We start from the raw sequence: 16,246 nt of genomic DNA on the forward strand, positions 1-16,246 counted from the left end.
TAGCAAAGGAAGATCAGCCAAAATATAGAACATATAAGGAAACATAACATTAGACAGAAAAAGCAAACACACTATACAGTGATTTATTTGTATTTATTTATTTATTAGTTTTATAGAGCACGCAATTACCCAAGGGAGTCCTGGCTGGAAAACGTATACACTCTATATGCACAAACTTGCATACTCAATGGCTCCAGGCAAAGCCTTCATAAAGAAATGGCTTTTTAGAACCCTAAGAAATTTTAAGACAAGACACAACTTGGGTGGCAGTCTGTTCCTTGCCTGGGCTGTAACCAAAGAAAACCTCAGTCCTCCCAATCTTATGAACCATACAAGATGTTTTAACAGGCATCGCATATATACAGGGAGCCAGTGTAACAGACCAAGAACAGATGAGACACTGTCAAACTTACTCCTCCCAACAATCAATCTAGTTGCCACATTCTGTATAAATTGTACCCTCTCTATGAGGTAATCTGGAAGTTCAACAGGGCTTGCACCAACAACTGTTGAGAATGGTAAGGAATGAAAGGGAAGATCTTTATTTGTTGCATAAGCAGGAAGCACATAGACATTAACTTATTAATCTGATACTCAAAGGAACGTTTGCTATCAAATTGGGGATGCTGGTTCTGGACGTTCTCCTAACAATTGCAGCCACCATATAGAGGACCAGATCGAGGGATTACAGAATATAAAAACCTCAGTTTTATCGGAATTTAGCTGGAGAAAGCTAGCTATTTAGCTAGCTACCTAGATCAAACAGCCTTTGAACATCTCCTGGAGTTGGGAAATGCTGCCCTTCATACGGATGATTATTTGGGTATCACCCGCATACCCATAAAATTGAAAGCCAAAAGAGAGAATCAAATCTGCTATGGGAGCAACATATATTAAAAAGAGTGGGACTGAGAATAGACCCCTGAGGAGCATCACAAGCAATATTTTTAAAATCGGAGCAAAAAGTTGCTGTCTGGACTGCCTGAGTTGTGTTTTCCAGACAGGATTCAAACCATCTGGGTGGCTTGTCTCTCAGGCCAGTGGCAAATAACCTTTTCAATATAATGGCATGAGAAACTGTATTGAAGGCGGCTGATAAATCAAGGAAAATGAGTTCCACCGAACTTCCTCCACCCAGGATCACACAGATGTCACTGATAGCCACTTTAAGTACGGTTTCAGTGCAAAGGCTGGATCTAAATACAAATTGGTGCTTATTAAAAATAAAATTTTCCTCACTGTAAGAAGCTAGCTGTGTGTTTACCCTGCTCTCCAGGATTTTTGCAAAAATGGAAGAATATAAATAGGTCAATAATTAGAGGAAAAGCCAGGGTCTACAGTCTTCTTTTTTAAGAAAGGGATAACAAATACTGATTTACAAAAAACAGACTCCACACACCTCTATAAGGAGGTATTACACGTAATAGCTATCAAAGGAATGAAAAAGGGGGGTAGCTCTTTAAAAATACAATAGGACAAGGGTTGAGAGTAGACCCTGGCTTGATTATAGAAATTTGAGATATCATCTCCTCCTCTGTGATTAATCTGATGAACAATTAAAACAATGAGCACCTTGATCCAGTCTATCTTCAGATTCCACTATCAGGGTAAATGATAATAAAATTAAAGACATTTTAATCTGAAAGAAATCTGCTAGTTCTGAGAAAAGCATTTGCACTGTAGCCACCTTGGGTAGATGCAGCTTCCTTTCTACCAGAGACTTGTGCACCTGTTGGAGTGTAGTTATTATAATCAAAATTAACATGCAATGTTTGAAAATTAATGCCTAATGATGCCGCATAGAAATTGTATTGCTGTGCTTTACTAAACGCGTGTTTGGAATGTGCCCACAGGGAGTGGCCATCAATGTATACGATGATAAATGAAATTGACTAATGATTAATTATTAATGTACTAATGTATGATTTTGTGCTAGCATCAAGAGTTATATGTTAAGATGTCGCTAAAAATTAATATCTAGGCCTTAGTTAGAATGAGTCGGGGCCTAACTGCCAGACTCATATTAAATGAGTTTTTCTAACGTGCAATGTTCTGACTTGCTGAAGGACATGTAGCCGTACTTTTCCAGAACTAGAAAATGTGTGTAACCGTAGTAAATTCTTTCTCATGAGACTCGACTTGCTCAAGGTGACATTCTTGCCGAACGCAACAGTGTAAACTTGCAACAGGTACAAGGTCGCCTGAACTTGTAAAGACAATGGAGCTACTGACTGAGCCTGAGAGAATAAAAATTTGTACCTGACATTCTACTCGTTGGAGACGTCAATTACAGGAGCCAATAAACTATGTGAGAACTGTTCTAAAGTGACAGTCCTAATGAGGTGACTACCTGATTATTGGACAGAGATAATGATGCACCAAATGTTACCCAATTGGAAATTAGGGGACTGTAAAACAAGATTGATATAACCCTGTGACACGAGGAGAAATCAGCCATTACGTGCCTTTTTGCTATCACCTAGCCCCTTTGTCACTCTGACTTTGCTGTTTGACTCTTCAAACCATCCTTATCTTTGTCTGGCCTGTTTCATACTTTTCCTCCTTATGAGGGAAGTGTCCCGTATTGCCTGTCTTGCTGAACTTTGCTGTGTTTCGTGGCTGATGGCGAATCAACTGATGTCCTGAGGACGAAGACTGACTGTATGCTGACCCATTAAGGAGGGTAACTATATGATAATGGAATTGTAATTGTTTGTTTGCCTTTCCTTTCTAGGTACCAACTGCTTCTTTGATAGAGACCATAGTTTAGATGTTTTCTAAATTAGTGTTGCTAAATTGTTTTGCATTTTATGTGGTTATTCCTGACTGAAAGGTCATGGGGTGTTTTGGGTTTCTTGATGTCATTAACTAATTTTATTGATTTGCTATTGTGAATATTGATGAGGTTATTGATCTATTGATTGACCTGCTGATTAGTTATCTCGTCCTAAGGTGTCTTCAATCAGGGTCAAAAGATTCATTGGCCTAAAACGAGTCCCAGAATAAGTAAATTACCTCGGAAGGGATGCGTTATCACACCGCAAAAAGTTCCCCAGTAGGGTTGTTTGCAGAAATAATTTTGTTATGATAAAAGCCACATCTAAAGGCTTTTACAAACCATTTATGTATTCTAGGTGTTATTTTATAAAGCTCTTTCCCTGCCTCAGAATAATCTTGTCTCCAAATCCTATTTAGCTTTTTACATTTCCTTTTTGTCTGAGTCAATTCTTGAGAATGACAGGGAGCTGATGGTGTTTTACAAAGTGTAATGCTGGATTTAAGAGGCACGACCTCATATACCCGTCCCTACAATACAGTAATTAAACTGATTATTAGCATTGTCAGCATTAGTATTTGACTGAATATTCGATTTGGAACTTTCTAAACACTCCATTAGCTGTTTTGTGCAATTTTGCCCAGGCACCCTAGAAAGTTTTCGTGGGCGGCTGCAAGAGATAAGTGCTTCCTGCTGTATGCAGACAGAGGGAGATCACTTTATGGTCATACCATAAAACCTTGTCAACAGCATCCACAGTGATCAATCCTGCTCTGGCATAGGTGTGATCCATTATATGCCCTAACTGGTGGGTTGGCTGTTGGAGGTGTTAGTGTCCAGAATATTATCATAATGAATGTTTAAGTCCCCCAATACTACTAGAGACTCACGGTCTCATGACAAGGCTAGTTGTCCCAGGACCGCCAGCCCCGCGGTGGCGGTCGGACCGCTCTGGCTGTGACAGTCCAACTGCCACATTACAATATTGGTGGGCACACCCGCCTAAAGACTGTCATCCCTGCCAGGAACATGGTTCCTGACGTGATGATGGCGGTCAGGCTTATAACCAGCCAGGGCAGCACTGAATTCAGCCCCATCTGACTGATTACAACCCCACTTTCTGCCATCCTTTTCACGGCGGAACCCCACCATGAAAAGGCTGGCAGAAAGCCAGTTCCTGGGTCCACCGGGGTGTCCCTGCACTGCCCATACCCCTGCCATGGGCAGTGAAGGTGCCCCCTGCCCACCACCATCAGAATGCGCACTGTCTGCTTTCAAAGCCATGGCACAGGGAATGGTACCTGGAACATATTGCATCCTGTTTGAGTTCCATATAAGATACGCAACCCAATGGGCCCCCAAGGTTAACAATCCTGTTCACAGAGGCCAATGAGGCTGGGGATCTCCCTCACAGCATGTGAGACCCACTGATAATAGAACTGCCTAAGCTGGATCTCAACAGGGAAAGGGTTAGCTCATTGAGACCCCTATGCTTACTGAACAATGATTACAAGATTCTGAGCTACATTGTGGCTGACAGCATGCTGTCCCACATACAAGGACCTATACATACTGACCAATCCAGATTTATCCTCACCCGCAACGCCGTTTACAACATTAGATGTCTACTACAAGTAATGGCCCACCTTGTAGAACTCCCTATGACGGCCATAGCTTTGGCCATTGATATTGAGAAAGCTTTCAACTCCTTGTCTTGGGACTTCCTCTATTTGGCAGTGACCGGAATGGGACAGGGCAGTCATTTCATTGGGTGGACTAGGTTACTCTACACCCAGACAATCACCTGGGTATATGGACATCTCTGACAGTTATAGGGTGAGCAGGAGCCCCCAGCAGGCTACCCCCTGTCACCTCTGCTCTTCTCAATAGCACTGGAACTCTTGGGCAATGTGATCTGTCAGGGGGTCCATTATCAGGGGCTTGCATGGAACACCACTCTATCTGTCACTATACTTGGATGACATGATACTTTACATGCAGGGAGTAGTAGAGGACATAAAGAGAGCTTTCAAAGTGCTGGAACAATACAGGAGCCAAGGGCAAACTGGGACAAATCCTGCACATTCCTGCTAGTGCCCACTGGAGACAGAAACACCCCAGCGGTCCTCAGAGGCACACTGTGGTGGGCACTTATATTAATCAAATATCTTGGGGTTCCATATATTGCACAGTTGACCAGCTTCTGGATGGAAACTTCCTGGATGCAGTGGCTGCATTGTGCCCGCTCACAGGATCTGTCTCAAACTTCCCTTGCCTATATGGGCAGGATTGACCTCATTAAAATGGTAGCTCTCCCCAGACTACTATATTGTTTTCACTGCCCTACCCACAGTTATTCTAGGAAGTTCTTTCATGTTATTAGAAAGCTGATTACACAGCCCATATGGGTCATGAGCAGGAGACAGAAAGCACTGACAAAACTCCAGCTCCCTGCAGTGAGGGGGGCTTTAGCAGTGCCCAATGTTGAATTATATTACCTGGCAGTTCAATTATAGTGGGTTGTGCCTTGGCACGAGCATTACTGGGGAGGAACCCAGGGCAATAACCCAGGCACCACACCGGAGAATACACTAGCGGTCCTCCTGTTAGTGCTGGAAAGGCCTGCCTTGGCTGAGAAAGGAGGAAATCCTGACAGCTACACTGTGTTATGGCTGGCTCCAGGCACTCCAACACACAAATACACAAGCACCCTATGCTAGAGAATTACACTGATGGCATTACTGGCTCTCCCTCATAGGGGCAATTGGAGCAGACTCTGCGACTGGCTAGAACTCCACTGCACCAAAGTGGGTGACCTCTATATAAATGGCACATTGTCTGACTTGAAGGGCTATGAGACACTTATGAGAACTCAGGGAGGCATTTCCTACAACATCGGGCACTAACAGTGATGTTGAAACAGTGGTGGCACGTCGGCCCGTCCAACCCCACAACTCATAGGGGCCTGCAGCGTATCTGTGAGATATCAGGGAGGCATCACGCTACCTCATTGATCTTTAGGGCATTATTGGGAAGGCGAAAGTGGACCCCCCAACACTTCATGGATGCTGGGAACTGGATATGGGATTCCCTGTCACCACTTTGTAAATATGGCGTGGCAGAAAAGCCACCTTAGCGCCGCCTTAATGTAAAACAAAATATGCTATAGAAGCGCTACGGTGGTGTAAGGAGCCTGTAAATATGGCCCTTAGTAGTTTACCTCTCGATTCATAAACATTGAAGTGCAGACATCGGTTGGGCAGATTTACAATTCAAACTCCAAGTACCCATATGTTGTGGAGAATGCATATATCTGCGATGGACACATTTTCTATTCTAATTGTGACCCCACCATCACTGTGAGAAGTGCAGATATTCATGGGGTTCAAATTGACTCTTCTAACTCCAGTCCACTAAACATGGCGAAGTGCATACATTTCAGTGAGCGAGGGTCAGATTTCCTATTTTAACTTCAATTTGACATACATTGGTGAAAAGATATGTTTCAGGGAGACACATGTACTCTTCTAAATCCAATACCACAAACATTGGACAAAGTGTTCTATATCATGGCCATGGGGTCTGTCTGGCCAGGTGGGTCAAATTTAGTATTCTAACTCCGGTCCCAAGAACATTGGGGACCATGCATACATTTGTATTCTAACTCCAGCTCTACACTCACTGGTAAAAGTTTGGATATTTAGGGGAATTGATTTACTATTTGAAATCCAGTCTTTCAAATTATAGGGAAAGCACATACATTTGGGGAGGCGGGAGTGCAGGGTAGCAGATTTACTATTCTAATTCTAGTTCCACAAATTGTGGGTAAAGGGATATATTTGGGAGGGGACAGATTTACTATTCTAACTATAGTCCTTTATATGTTGGAAAATACATATAGTTGAAAGGGACAGATTTACTAGTATATCTCCAATTCTACAAACACCAGGAAAGTGCAGACGTGGAGGAGTGGCAAATATCCTATCCTATAACCAGTCCCACCAATATTGTGAAAAATACGTATATTTGGAGGGTGAGGGGAAGATTTTGTATTCTGACTCTGTCCCATCTATATACTTTAATCCCACAAACAATGTACAATGTACAACAAAAGCTTTCCTCTAATAGATCATTTGCTAACTCCCTCTAACCCTAAGAGATCACTACGGTTCACTGACCAGAGGCTCTTTACAGTGCCCAAAATTAAGAAAACTAGAAGTGGGGGCGCTTGTTTGCTTACCTGGTATTAAACCTCTTCAAAATGCTACCATCCCCCTTGAGTATGATCACAGAAAAAATCAGTTTTAGAATACACCTCAAAAAATACCTTTTTGAGTAATGCATTTACATCAGGTACCATGTGACAAACATGACATCTAGTGCTGGGAGGCCACAGGGTAGCCATGAGCTTTACAAATGCCTAGCATAGCATAGCATTAGTGTAGGGGGGCTGATTCACTTTTCTAACTGCAGGTGCATAAATGTTAGGAAACATATATCGGAGATGGACTCATGTATACTAGGCTAACTTTAGCCTCATATGAATTTGGCTAAGTGCATTTATTTTTGAGTCAGAATTACAAATTGAACTCCAGACGCATAAACACTGGAAAAAGTGCATATTTTTTTAGGGGAGAGGGCAGCTTTAATATTGTAACTCCAGTCTCAAAAAAATAGGCAAAGTACATACACTTTTTTGGGGTGGGCGCAGATTAAACATTCAAATTCCAGTCAGAAAAACATCTGCAAAAGTTCATTTTCAGATAGGGTCAGATTTACCATTCTAATTATAGCCCCATAAAGTTTGTGAAAAGTGCCTATATTTGGGCAGGCCAGATTAACTTTTTAAATAAACATATTTAATTATATATAGTGAAATTTCGATGTCAACTGTTTTTTTTAAATTTAATATTTTTGTTATGTTGAAAAAACTATTATTGTTGTTTATAATAAAATATATAGGCCCTCATTATGACATTGGCGGTAAGTGGGATCTCACTTACTGCCATGCTGACTGCCGCCAACATACCGCTGCTGCGGCGGATATCTGCTTACCATATCATGACACACACATACTAATCCGTCACTATACAGACACAACTCCGCCATACCAAAGGTCAGTGATAAACTGGCGGTATCCAAACCCACACCATTATGCCAACAGAACAACGCCCATCACATTATGACCCACGAATCACCACAGCAGACATTCAACCGTGGTAAATCATTGGCGGTACATACCGCTGCGCTCAAAATACACACACAAACAAAACAGCGCCACATTGGACAATTCAAACTACACACACCTGACACCCATACACACACCATACCCACACACCCACACCACTATAAAACACACACCCACATTACCCACATTACATTACCCACAACTCTTTACGAATACAAACAATTGCCATCAGAGCACCCACACACCCAGAGTCACATACCACCATCACCTATACACCACACACTCACCTCACAACACAGACCCCAACACATCACCCTACACACCCTCACACACAGCACTCACACTACACCCATGGCACCACAACGACACCCCAGATTCTCTGAGGAGGAGCTGAGGGTCATGGTGGAGCAGATCATCTGGGTCGAGCCACAGCTATTTGGATCACAGGTGTAGCAGATATCTATTGCTAGGAAGATGGAGCTATGGCAGAGGATCATGGACAGGGTCAAAGCTGTGGGACAGTACCCCAGAACAAGGGATGACATCAGGAAGAGGTGGAACGACCTACCTCCTCCCCCACAACTACCAACGTGGGAGGAGCAACTCTTGGCAATCATGCATCCTGAGGGCCTGGCAGGAGTAGGAGGAGGACTGGACTCTGGTCAACTCTCAACTATTTCTATCACCCCCGTACCTGCATGCCATCACATACCCCCACCCTCACTCCCATCACTCCACCATTTCCCACACACCCTATCATCACATCTCACCCATCCCAATCCCAAGCTCTGCATGCGCCACCAATGCATGGACTCCACTCACGATCCTGCATGGATCACTAAAGCATAAAGACAAGAGGGAAACAGCTAGCCCACCAAATAACAACTCACACAAGGCAAAGCTGCCAGGGCAATAACAACCATAGAGGGCAACCCACCCATGCACAGTATGTCACACACAGAAACAATAACACTGCATTTAAATCACAGGTATCCCAGCCAATGTGACTGGCGAAGAGGTGCCAGCAACATCCAGTCCCCCCACAGAAGAGACCCACAGTGGTGACAGCAGCTATGCTCACTTGGATCTGGATGGCCAACCTTGCCCATCAGGGACCTCTGGACAGTCGGTTACCCAGGCACAGTCACACACCACCACAGAGCCTCCCCTCTCAGGAAGCACCACCATAGCACCCACCCAGCAGGCCCATACCTCTGTCCCTAGGACATGTCAATCAGCAGTATATCCACCTCTACAGGGACCACAGGGCATCCCACAAACCCAGGACAATCAGGGACCTGGGGTCAGTGGCAGTGGCAGTGGGCACACGGTTCAGGGGACAGAGGCATAGGACAACAGGGAAACTGGGAGGAGTGCTGTGCGCCAGGGGGGACAGGCCAGGGAACCGACTCTCCACGATCCTGGGAGCATACCAACATTCCCAGGATACGCTGGGCCAGATCATGGAAAGTTGCAGGAGAACATGCGGCTGCAGGAGGGACAGAACTAGGGGATCAGGGAGGACTTGAAGTCCATTAACACCACCCTGGTCTCCATTGCAGGGGTGCTGGCCAGCATGGCCAACATTATGAGAGAGGCAGTGTCACACCAGCGGGCACCTGCCACTAGCCAGACTACTGAACAGCGCTTCGCTGCCGCTAGTGGACAGGAGGCCCCGCCACAGGACCAACAGGCCACCAGCACCCCTCCCCCTGCAGAAGGAGAACCACCCCGCAAACGTTCCCTGCGATCCAGGCAGAAGCCAGAGACTCTTGCCAAGACCCCCGCCAGGTAATAAGACTCTCCTGATTGTCACCCTTGTGTCCCACTCTGTCACCCTGTCCACCTTGAACTGCTATTGTTCCCCTTCCTATGCCCCCTTGGACAATGCACCTGTGCTACAAATAGACTGGACTCTACCCTGGACTTTCCTCCATCATCAACCCAGCCCATTGCACTTCCTACTTTTCTTCAGAGCACTGCAGTAAACACACTTTAAAAATTACAAGTATAGAGTATGTCAAATGATATAAGCATGTATTTGTTTAACAAGGTTTAAACATTGCAATTCAACTGTACAGTAATGCATACATAGTAAAGACCTGTAGTTGGCTGCAGTGAACACACCAGGAGTGACAGTGGGGCACCAATATCTGCAAATAGAGATGCCAAAGGGTACAGTGAGTGGCCATAGAAGCAGGAAGTCACAACCTGCCAGTGACAAAGTCAAACATTAAACTGTCAGTGAAATGTGAAATTACACTGTCTTACCTGTGTGTCATTGGAAGTATTGACGTATCACTGCAGTTCTGTTGTCCTCATCCTCTGCCTCCTCATCTTCACTGTCCAAAGGGTCCACTGCTGCCACACGGCCATCTCCAGCCTCCTCCTTCTGCTGAAAAGACACATGGCATCTCAAGGCAAGGTTATGCAACATACAGCATGCCACGATGATCTGGCAGACCTTCTCGGGTGAGTGGCACAGGGACCCACCTGTTAGATGGAGGCACCGAAACCTCGCCTTCAGGAGGCCAAATGTACGTTCAATTATCCTTCTTGTTCGCCCATGTGCCTCATTGTAACGTTCCTCTGCCCTTGTCCTGGCATTCCTCACAGTGGTCAGTAGCCATGAGAGGTTGGGGTAACCAGAGTCACCTGCAAATATCGAAGGACAACTGTTAGCCACACACTAACCCTTATGGCCCACACCATACCCATACACCAACATCCACTGGGTGGGAACCAGGGCTCACCTATTAGCCACACCCTGTGCCTCTGGAGTTGGGCCATCACATTTGGGATGCTGCTATTCCTCAGGATAAAAGCATCATGCACCGACCCAGGATACTTAGCACTGACATGGGAGATATACTGGTCCGCCAAACACACCATCTGCACATTTATTGAGTGAAAACCTATTTGATTTCTGAAGACCTGTTAATTTCACCGGGGGGGGACAAATGCTATAACTGTTCCATCAATATCCCCAATAATGTTGGGGATATGTCCCACTGCATAGAAGTCAGCTTCCACTGTGGCCAAATCCCCCACCTGGGGGAAAACGATGTACCTGCACATGTGTTTAATCAGGGCAGACAACACTCTTGTCAGCATGATTGAAAACATTGGCTGTGACATTCCTGCTGCCAAGCCCACTGTCACTTGGAAAGAACCAGGTGCCAAGAAATGGAGCACAGATAGCACTTGCACAAGAGGTGGGATCCCGGTGGGGTGACGGATAGCAGACATCAGATCAGGCTCCAATTGGGCACACAGCTCTGTGATTGTGGTCCTGTCAAGTCTGTAGGTGAGGATGATGTGCCTGTCCTCCATTGTTGCCAAGTCCACCAGGGGTCTGTACACAGGGGGATGTCTCCATCTCCTATTCATCCGCAGCGGTTGCAGTCTATGGGGGCAAAAGAGTGAGGAGCTGGTCATTATCTTTACATTGTAACCACTACAATTCAATGCATGATGTGATTTTTATAATGTATTAGTGGCAATTGTCCAAAATGTACAATTGTGAACTGTAACACATTTAGGATCCATGGCCTGCCCCCCCTGAAATGGCGTCCACCTGTCCTGTATGGAGGGACAGGTGGAAGTGAGGTAATTCCGCTGATGTTGTGCGCCGTGGCGGGTGGCAGTCGGGAACCGCTTTGCAGATCCTCATTGGTTATCATTCGGCCCTATGGGGTACAGTGGCCAATGGTGATGTACGCCGGCGGTGACGGTATGCACCGCTGCGGACGTCACTACCATTTTCTATCTGTACACTCACTTGCTACCTGACCTTCAACAGGAGAGGACCTACACTGCATGTGCTGCTGTGACCTGTGTCTGGAACCTATCATGGCTCGTGTAACTGGGGAAAGGGCCGCTGCCTTCACCTCGGTGGAGTTGACGAGACTGGTGGGTGGGGTCCTACCCCAGTACCGGCTGCTGTATGGGCCTCCAGACCAACAGGTGAGTACACTGTGAGCACGATGCATGGGGCCTGAATGCATGGAGTGCTGTGTGTGAAGGCCTTGTGTTGGGGGGGTTGGTGGATGGGCCCTGGACAGCGTGCATCATTTATGCTAGGCCATGTCTGTGCGTAAGGGTAATGGGAAGGAATATGGTGGGCCATGAATGTAACAGGCAGGACAGTCTAACTAATACCTTACCCTGTGTATATTTCCTCTGCAGGTCAGTGCCCATCAAAAGATGGGTATATGGCGTGCCGTCGCCAAGGACATGCGGACCCTGGGGGTCTACGGCAGGCGGAGCACCCACTGTCGGAAACAGTGGGAGGACCTGAGACGCTGGGAACGGAAGATGGCGGAGGCCCAGCTGGGGATGGCCTCCCAATGAGGAAGGGGTGTCCATCGACCCTGACCCCCTCTGGTGGCCTGCATACTGGCGGTGGCCTATCTGGAGCTGGATGGGCACTTGGGGGCATCACAGCAGCCACAAGGGGGTGAGTACAGTGCCCATCATCACTACTTCTGCCTGGTGGGGTGGCATCCGGGTAGGGGATGTGTGCCTGTGGATGCCCCTAGGCCAGGCTTGACATTGCAGAGTAGGTTCCATGTTAGGCAGGGCTCTGATGTGAATTTCCTCCAACCTAGCTACTAGGCATCCACTACTGGGCAGGGCTATGTGTGTCCCTAGTATTCTGCAGTTGGCGGTATGTGTCCGTCCCCATGCCCTGGTGACTAGCATTGCTACTGGTAGTGCATTGCCTAGTGCGTAGGGCTGTTCCCTGTGTGTGAGTGTTTTGTGTACGCCAACGGTGGTGTTGGTGCAGCAATTGACCAAGTGTATCCTTTGTCTCTCCCCGCCTTCTTGTTTTGTCACCCTGTGCTTATGTGCATTAGCATCATCTGGCGGAGGAGCAGTGGCACCTGGGATGGAGGGAGCTGCATCCCACAGGACCCAGGAGGCAGAGTCCACCGACGGTGAGGGCACCAGTGGGACAGAGGGCGAGGGGAGCACCACGGCAGAGACTGGAGGGGACAGTTCGGACACAGATACCTCCACCGATGGAAGCTACCTGGTGGTGGCGGACACCTCTGTGTCCACCCCAGCTACAGGTACAGCCGCCACCCCCGTAGCAGCACCGCCGTCCCAGCAGCCCCTCAGCGAGTTGCCTATGCCCGCTCACCCAGGAGGGTGGGCATCTCCTTTGGGCCACGCACCTCTGGCCCTGCCACAGTAAGGCCTCCTGCGCTGAGTGAGGAGGCTATTGACCTCCTGCAATTCATCTCTGTAGGGAAGTCAACCATTGTGAATGCCATCCAGGGGCTGGCAGCCCAAATGCAACAGTCCAATGCATATCTGGATCTGGAGGGCATTCACACTGGCTTGGTGGCCCAACAGAGCTCAATTCAGGCTCTGGCCTCCTCTCTGACGGCAGCCACTGTCCCTGTTTCCACCCTCCAACTTCCTCTACCCAGTCCCAGTCCCCTCAACCCCAACCTATCCCAAGCACACAGGCAGACGTGCATGCACACAGGACAAAACACAAGAGTGGCACAGGCAAACACAAGCACCACACATCATCCCACAGGCCCTCACACAAACACCATCCAGATGCAGACATACCAACATCCACTGCCTTCACTGGGTCCCCCTCCTCCTCCTCCACCTCCCTCCCAGTTGCGTCTACACTCACACCTGCATGCACTACACCATCATCCACTACCACCATCACCACCACACCTAGCAGAATACACACCTCACCTGCAGACACCACCCGAACATCCATGCACACGTCCCCTGTGTCCTCTCCCACTGTGTCTGTGCCCCCCCTCCCAAGGTACACAAACCCAAGCACTCAGACACCCAACAGCCATCCACCTCACAACAGCATCCAGCTTATGCACCTGCACCCAAACACAGCAGACAGACACCTCCCACAACCACTCCCTCTTCCTCCACTCCCAAACCTTCTCCCTCTTCCCACCCCAATGTCCCTAAGAAGCTTTTCCTCTCCACTGTTGACCTCTTCACTGCCCCTCCTCCCCCCCTGTCCTTCACGTCTGGCCATGGTGTGTAAAATCCAGGTAAGCACCTCAGCCACCCAGTCTACGGGCCAAGTAGTGTCCACAGCAACTCCTGGTGGGAAAGGATCCCGGGAACCAAGCAGCCACACAGAAAGGGTGCCTGCCCCAAGTGCTGCCAGGAAGGGAAAGGAGCTAGCCCAGCTGCTGAAAGGAAGGGCAAGGAGCCACCCCCATCTGCTGAAAGGAAGGGCAAGGCGCCACCCCCAGCTGCAGAAAGGAAGGGAAAGGTGCCACACCCAGCTGCTGTAAGGAAGGGAAAGGTACCACCCCCAGCTGCTGTAAGAAAGGGCAAGGAGGAATCCCCAGCTGCTGCCAGGAAGGGGAAGGAGGAATCCCCAGCTGCTGCCAGGAAGGGCAAGGGTCCTGCACCAACAGGTAGAAAGGACAAGGGGCCTGGTGCTGGGACTCAGTCAGAGCCCACACCACCAACCATGGTGGTGCAGCCGTCCGAGGCTGCAGGGGATGGGCTGAAGCCAACCCCCACCACTACCAGCAGCAGCACTGCCACCAGCACCACCAGCAGCAGCAGCAGGACCAGTGGGCAGCTGTCCGAGGCTGCAGGGGATGGGCTGGAGCCTCCCCCACCACTGCCAGCAGCAGGAGCAGCACCGCCACCTGCACCACTACCAGCAGCAGCAGCAGCACCAGTGGGCAGCCGTCAGAGGCTGCAGGGGAGGGGCTGGAGCCTCCCCCCACCACTACCAGCAGCAGCACCACCACTGCCACCACTGAGCAGCTGTCACCTCCGGCGGACAGTGTGTAGTCCTGTATCAATGGGCTGTTGTGGCTGCAAATTCTGTGGGTATGACACCCAGCTGAGAGACTGTGACCGTGCACTCCCCAAGACCTAAATCACAGGGCACAATGCCCACTCCAGAACGTGTGGAGAAGCCATCCACTCACCCCATCCTAGCCCAGGATGAAGATCGCAGGGCACGATGCCCCCTCCAGAATCAGTGGAGAAGCCATCCACTCACCCCATGCTCCCCAGGATGAAGATCACAGGGCACGATGCCCCATCCAGAACAAGTGGAGATGCCATCCACTCACCCCATCCTCCCGGATGAAGATCACAGGGCACGATGCCCCCTCCAGAGCATGTGGGCAACTCACCCACTTAAGAGACTGTGGCCTTGCACTCTCCAGGACCAAGCACAGGGCAAGTTGCCCCCTCCAGGGCCAGTAGATTTGTTCCATCTTCTGGCTGAGGTGCCCCCGTTCCCGGTCCCCCTGAGGTGCCTGCCTGTTTTCAAACTGATGCCCCTGCAGTGTTCTCTCTGTGTTGTTGCAGGAGACAAGTGGGGTCTTGGACCTTGTAATGTGGCCATGTGGCCCACGAACATTGAGGACTGGGCAGTGTCCCTTCATTTGTAAATATGTATATAGTTTTGGATTTGGATGCACATATTTCTACTATATTTATCTTATTACACTCACTTTGATCTATTGCTGTTGCCCTTGTGTTATTCCTGAGGGCTACGGGGTAAATATGTTATGTTACTGCATCTGCTTGTGTGTATAGTGTTGGGAGTGGGTGTGTCTGTGTTGCATGTGTGTGTCACTCTCTTTTTCCTCCCTCCCTCCCCTGTGTGCTAGGCAGCAGTGCTCACCGTGGTCGTTTTCGCCGGCGTTGATGTTCATGGAGCAGGACGTAATAGAGCATTGGGAAGATATGAAGTTTGGGCTCCATGGCGGTGTGGTTCTTCCCAGAGTCACCACTGGTGAGTTGTTTCCCTTCTGTGGAGTGTTTCCGCCAGGCTTTTGATGTTGGTGGTACCGCCCCGGTGGCGGTTTCCTGTCTCATAATACAGTGGGCGGAACATTGACTTCTTCCTGGTTGTAGGTGGCTACCGCTGTGGTGCCTGTCGATTCTGCCCTGGCGGTTGGTGTGGTAAAGTGGCTGTCTTTGAGAGTTCTCACTTCCATGGTCATAATTTGGCGGTAGTTACCACCAGCCTGTTGGCGGTATTACCGCCGCTTTATCACCGACCGCCAGGGTTGTAAAGAGGGCCATAATCTTTTGAGTTTAAAGGGGGCATCGTACACATAAAACATGAGCCTCTCTCTACATTACTAAATGCAACTGAAAATTAAAAAAAAATTAAACTAGTAAACAGCAATTTTATTTAATTATAATTATTCTTTTGACATTGCCCCATATTTGCAAGGAACCGTAAATCTGAGGCAGTGCCAAAAACGAACACCACCCCATGGCGCAACAAGGAGAAATGCTTT

Source organism: Pleurodeles waltl, chromosome 3_2, assembly GCF_031143425.1.
Source record: "Pleurodeles waltl isolate 20211129_DDA chromosome 3_2, aPleWal1.hap1.20221129, whole genome shotgun sequence".
Lineage (NCBI taxonomy): Eukaryota > Metazoa > Chordata > Amphibia > Caudata > Salamandridae > Pleurodeles > Pleurodeles waltl.